We start from the raw sequence: 5,741 nt of genomic DNA, 5'->3' as shown, positions 1-5,741 counted from the left end.
ATGGGGATGGTGAGAAGAGATATATTTTACATCCCAGAGGGGCTATAATTGGAGATACTATTGTTTCTGGTACAAAAGTTCCTATATCAATGGGAAATGCCCTACCTTTGAGTGCGGTTTGAACTATTGATTTACGTAATTGGAAGTAACCAATTAGGTTTACGACGAAACCTAGAAATCGATCACTGATCCAATTTGACTACCTCTACGGGATAGACCTCAACAGAAAACTGTTGAGTAACGGCAGCAAGTGATTGAGTTCAGTAGTTCCTCATAGAAAATTATTGGCTCTAGAGATATGGTAATATGGAGAAGACAAAATTGTTTGAAGCACGCACAGAACCGGAAGCGCCCCTTGTTTCAAAGAGAGGAGGACGGGTTATTCACATTTAATTTGATGGTCAGAGGCAAATTGAAAGCTAAGCAGTGGTAATTAAGACCCCCGGGGGAAAATAGGGATGTCTCCTACGTTACCCATAATATGTGGAAGTATCGACGTAATTTCATAGAGTCATTCGATCTGAATGCTACATGAAGAACATAAGCCAGATGACGGAACGCAGAGACCTAGGATGTAGAAGATCATAACATGAGCGATTCGGCAGATTTGGATTCCTTTCCTATATATCCACTCATGTGGTACTTCATCATATGATTCATATAAGATCCATCTGTCTAGAGATCGTCATATACATCTAGAAAGCCGTATGCTTTGGAAGAAGCTTGTACAGTTTGGGAAGGGGTTTTTTGAGAGAAAAGAAGAATCTACTTCAACCGATATGCCCTTAGGCACGGCCATGCATAACATAGAAATCACACGTGGAAGGGGTGGGCAATTAGCTAGAGCAGCAGGTGCTGTAGCGAAACTCATTGCAAAAGAGGGTAAATCGGCCACTTTAAGATTACCATCTGGGGAGGTCCGTTTAGTATCCCAAAACTGCTTAGCAACAGTCGGACAAGTGGGTAATGTTGGGGTGAACCAAAAAAGTTTGGGTAGAGCCGGATCTAAGTGTTGGCTAGGTAAACGCCCCGTAGTAAGAGGGGTAGTTATGAACCCTGTGGACCACCCCCATGGGGGCGGTGAAGGGAAAGCTCCCATTGGTAGAAAAAAACCCACAACCCCTTGGGGTTATCCTGCGCTTGGAAGAAGAACTAGGAAAAGGAAAAAATATAGCGATAGTTTTATTCTTCGTCGCCGTAAGTAAATACGTAACTAGGAATATGGAAAATTGCATTTTTGGAATTTGCAATAATGCGATGGGCGAACGACGGGAATTGAACCCGCGCATGGTGGATTCACAATCCACTGCCTTGATCCACTTGGCTACATCCGCCCCTTATCCAGCTAAAGGATTTTTTTCTTTTTTCCATTGATCATTATTCTATTTATTCTGACCTCCGTACTTCGATCGAGATATTGGACATAGAATGCCACTCTTTAAAAAGGAAAAAAGGAGTAATCAGCTGTGACACGAAAAAAAACGAATCCTTTTGTAGCTCATCATTTATTGGCAAAGATAGAAAAGGTCAATATGAAGGAGGAGAAAGAAACAATAGTAACGTGGTCCCGGGCATCTAGCATTCTACCCACAATGGTTGGCCATACAATCGCGATTCATAATGGAAAGGAACATATACCTATTTACATAACAAATCCTATGGTAGGTCGCAAATTGGGGGAATTCGTGCCTACTCGGCATTTCACGAGTTATGAAAATGCAAGAAAGGATACTAAATCTCGTCGTTAACTGAATTCTGAATAGAAAGATTAAGAAGAAAAAAAGATTCAAAATAAAGTAAAGGTAGGCGGGGAATAACCTTATTTATGACAAGTTTCAAACTAGTAAAGTATATCCCTAGGATAAAGAAGAAGAAAAGTGGGCTAAGGAAACTCGCAAGGAAAGTTCCAACCGATCGTCTACTTAAGTTCGAGAGAGTTTTCAAAGCACAAAAACGTATCCCTATGTCTGTTTTCAAAGCACAAAGAGTTCTTGACGAGATTCGCTGGCGTTACTACGAGGAAACTGTTATGATACTGAACCTCATGCCCTATCGAGCATCTTATCCCATCTTAAAGTTGGTTTATTCGGCAGCCGCAAATGCTACTCATTATAGGGATTTCGACAAAGCGAATTTATTTATTACTAAAGCCGAAGTCAGTAGGAGTACTATTATGAAGAAATTCAGACCTCGAGCTCGAGGACGTAGTTTCCCCATAAAAAAAAGCATGTGTCATATAACAATTGTACTAAATATAGTAAAGAAATCTAAATAACCTTTAGATCCATCTAAGATTTCGATTCCCAGTAAAAAAAATATAGAATAGAAAAATATGGGACAAAAAATAAATCCACTCGGTTTCAGACTTGGTACAACCCAAAAACACCATTCCTTTTGGTTCGCACAACCAAAAAATTATTCTGAAGGTCTACAGGAAGATAAAAAAATAAGGGATTGTATCAAGAACTATATACAAAAGAATAGGAAAAAGGGCTCGAATAGAAAAATAGAATCAGACTCAAGTTCCGAAGTAATTACACATAATAGAAAAATGGACTCAGGTTCAAGTTCCGAAGTAATTACACATATAGAAATCCAAAAAGAAATCGATACGATCCACGTCATAATCCATATTGGATTCCCAAATTTATTAAAGAAAAAAGGAGCAATCGAAGAATTAGAGAAAGATCTACAAAAGGAAATTAACTCTGTAAACCAGAGATTTAATATTTCTATCGAAAAAGTTAAAGAACCTTATAGACAGCCTAACATTCTTGCAGAATATATAGCTTTCCAATTAAAAAATAGAGTTTCATTCCGAAAGGCAATGAAAAAAGCCATTGAATTAACTAAAAAAGCAGATATAAGGGGAGTAAAAGTAAAAATTGCGGGTCGTCTCGGAGGAAAAGAAATTGCACGCGCCGAATCTATTAAAAAGGGTAGACTTCCCCTCCAAACAATTCGCGCTAAAATTGATTATTGCTGCTATCCAATTCGGACTATCTATGGAGTATTAGGTGTAAAAATTTGGATATTCGTAGACGAAGAATAAGTAATCTTGTCTTCGGATTCTGTCCATTGATAGAATAAAAAATGACAAGAGACTTTTTTCCTGAAATCCCTGCAAAAGAAGAAATTATACCTCTTTCTATAAGATTTAATGAAAATTGATAAATCATTTAATATAATTGCTATGCTTAGTGTGTGACTCGTTATTTTTTTCTTTTTTTTAAGAAAAAAACTTAGTAATTATAGAAAATTAACTAATAACCAACCTATTGCTTCGTATTGTCGAGATCCTAACTAAGAAACAGTCACTATATGAATAAATACCTCTATCATAACATAAATGAGTAGATGTGTCATATAGTTGTAGCAACTGCAATTTTTTCTCTAAAAAAGAAAAGGGATTCTAGGTTGTGAAGCAAAACTAAAGGGATGTGGATAAAGGGAGGGATGATAGAAAGAAGGAAGAGGAAATAAATAAGATATAGGATTCCACTATGTATGGTCTATGAATTACATCATAAAAGGCAATGTGATAAAGCATCAATATAATAAAAATAATAGAGAATTAAAAATTGTAACTTGAAACAAGAACTACAAATTTAAAGCAATAATAAAGAGCCGCCCGGGTTAATAAAACTGAGAAAATTAACTCGGAAAGAAATTTTTTGGAAGCTCCGTTGCGGGATTCAGACCTAACCATTCAAGGAGAAGCAGTGGGAACGACAGAACCTATGATTCCATAGGATTTTATTGAAAAGAATCCTAACACTTCATTGGGTGGGATGGCGGAACAAACCAAAAAAATTGTCTTATTTGGTAAGTTTATAAATTAACAAATAAGACAGGAAAGAGTAAATATTCGCCCGCGAAATTCTTATTGAATTAGAATACTTTACCGCGATTCAATAAGAGTAAAAATAAGGATTTTTTTAAGAAGGATTACATTATCTATAAATATAGAATTTAGATAAATATACACACACATCTGGATATATTCTAGATCTTCTTTTTTGACTATATATTATATTTTTCTGTTTTAACAAATTCAATATAAAAAAAACCGAACTTTTTCTATTATCTATTAATGTGTATCTATCCGTACCGTAATATTTTGGAATATTATGAATTAGAGAAATTTACATGCTTTCTGATTCCATTCGCGAGGAGCTGGATGAGAAGAAACTCTCATGTCCAGTTTTGCAGTAGAGATGGAACTAAGAAAGAGAACCATCGACTATAACCCCAAAAGAACCAGATTTCGCAAACAACATAGAGGAAGAATGAAAGGAAAATCCTGCCGAGGCAATCGTATTTGTTTTGGTAGATATGCTCTTCAAGCACTTGAACCCGCTTGGATCACGGCGAGACAGATAGAAGCAGGACGAAGAGCAATAACACGATATGCACGTCGTGGTGGAAAAATATGGGTACGTATATTTCCCGACAAACCGGTTACACTAAGACCCACGGAAACACGTATGGGCTCGGGAAAGGGGTCCCCCGAATATTGGGTATCCGTTGTTAAACCTGGTCGTATACTTTATGAAATGGGGGGAGTATCTGAAACTGTAGCTAGAGCAGCTATCTCCATAGCTGCCAGTAAAATGCCCATACGAAGTCAATTTATTCGATTAGAGATATAGAACCCTAAAAGGGGTATGGAAGATAAAAAAAAATGCTCGGTTTTTCTTTCTGGAAAGACAATATTTCTTTCATCCTTTTGCATTGAAATAACAAATTGAAATCAAAATAATATGATTCAACCTCAGACCCTTTTAAATGTAGCAGATAATAGTGGAGCTCGAAAATTGATGTGTATTCGAGTCATAGGAGCTGCTGGTAATCAGCGATATGCTCGTATTGGTGATGTTATTGTTGCTGTAATCAAAGACGCATTGCCCCAAATGCCTCTAGAAAGATCCGAAGTAATTCGAGCTGTAATTGTACGTACATGTAAAGAGTTCAAATGCGAAGACGGTATAATAATCCGCTATGATGACAATGCTGCGGTTATAATTGATCAAAAAGGCAATCCAAAAGGAACTCGAGTTTTTGGCGCGATTGCCGAGGAATTGAGAGAATTGAATTTTACCAAAATAGTTTCATTAGCTCCTGAAGTATTATAAATACTAGTAGGCGAAATTGAGACCAAAGAATTAATTTAGTAGATTGTGTTTTACGTATATGTTTTAAAATCCAAAATGAAAAAAAAAAAAAGAAAACATGTTGATTATAGAAAAATTAGGAGGAACCTAGAATTAGAGTCTTATGGGCAAGGACACTATTGCTGATTTACTAACCTCTATAAGAAATGCGGACATGAATAAAAAAGGAACAGTTCGAGTAGTATCTACAAATATTACCGAAAACATTGTTAAAATACTTCTACGAGAGGGTTTTATTGAAAGTGTTCGGAAACATCAGGAACGTAACAGATATTTCTTGGTTTCAACTTTGCGACATCAAAAGAGAAAGACTATAAAAGGAATATATAGAACAAGAACCTTTTTAAAGCGTATCAGCCGACCCGGCTTACGAATTTATACCAACTATCAAGGAATTCCTAAAGTTTTGGGTGGAATGGGAATTGCTATTCTTTCTACTTCTCGAGGAATAATGACAGATCGAGAAGCTCGACTAAACAGAATTGGGGGAGAAGTCTTATGTTATATATGGTAATCGCCCCGCCTATAGTGCTCGAATTCTATCTCGCCCTTCCTATTTTTAAAATA

This window comes from Triticum urartu, unplaced genomic scaffold (assembly GCF_056163025.1).
Source record: "Triticum urartu cultivar PI428250 unplaced genomic scaffold, HENAU_Tu73 scaffold1, whole genome shotgun sequence".
In the NCBI taxonomy this organism is placed as follows: Eukaryota; Viridiplantae; Streptophyta; class Magnoliopsida; order Poales; family Poaceae; genus Triticum; species Triticum urartu.
The sequence above is the reverse complement of the archived record's forward strand: the minus strand, read 5'-3'. Positions refer to the sequence as shown.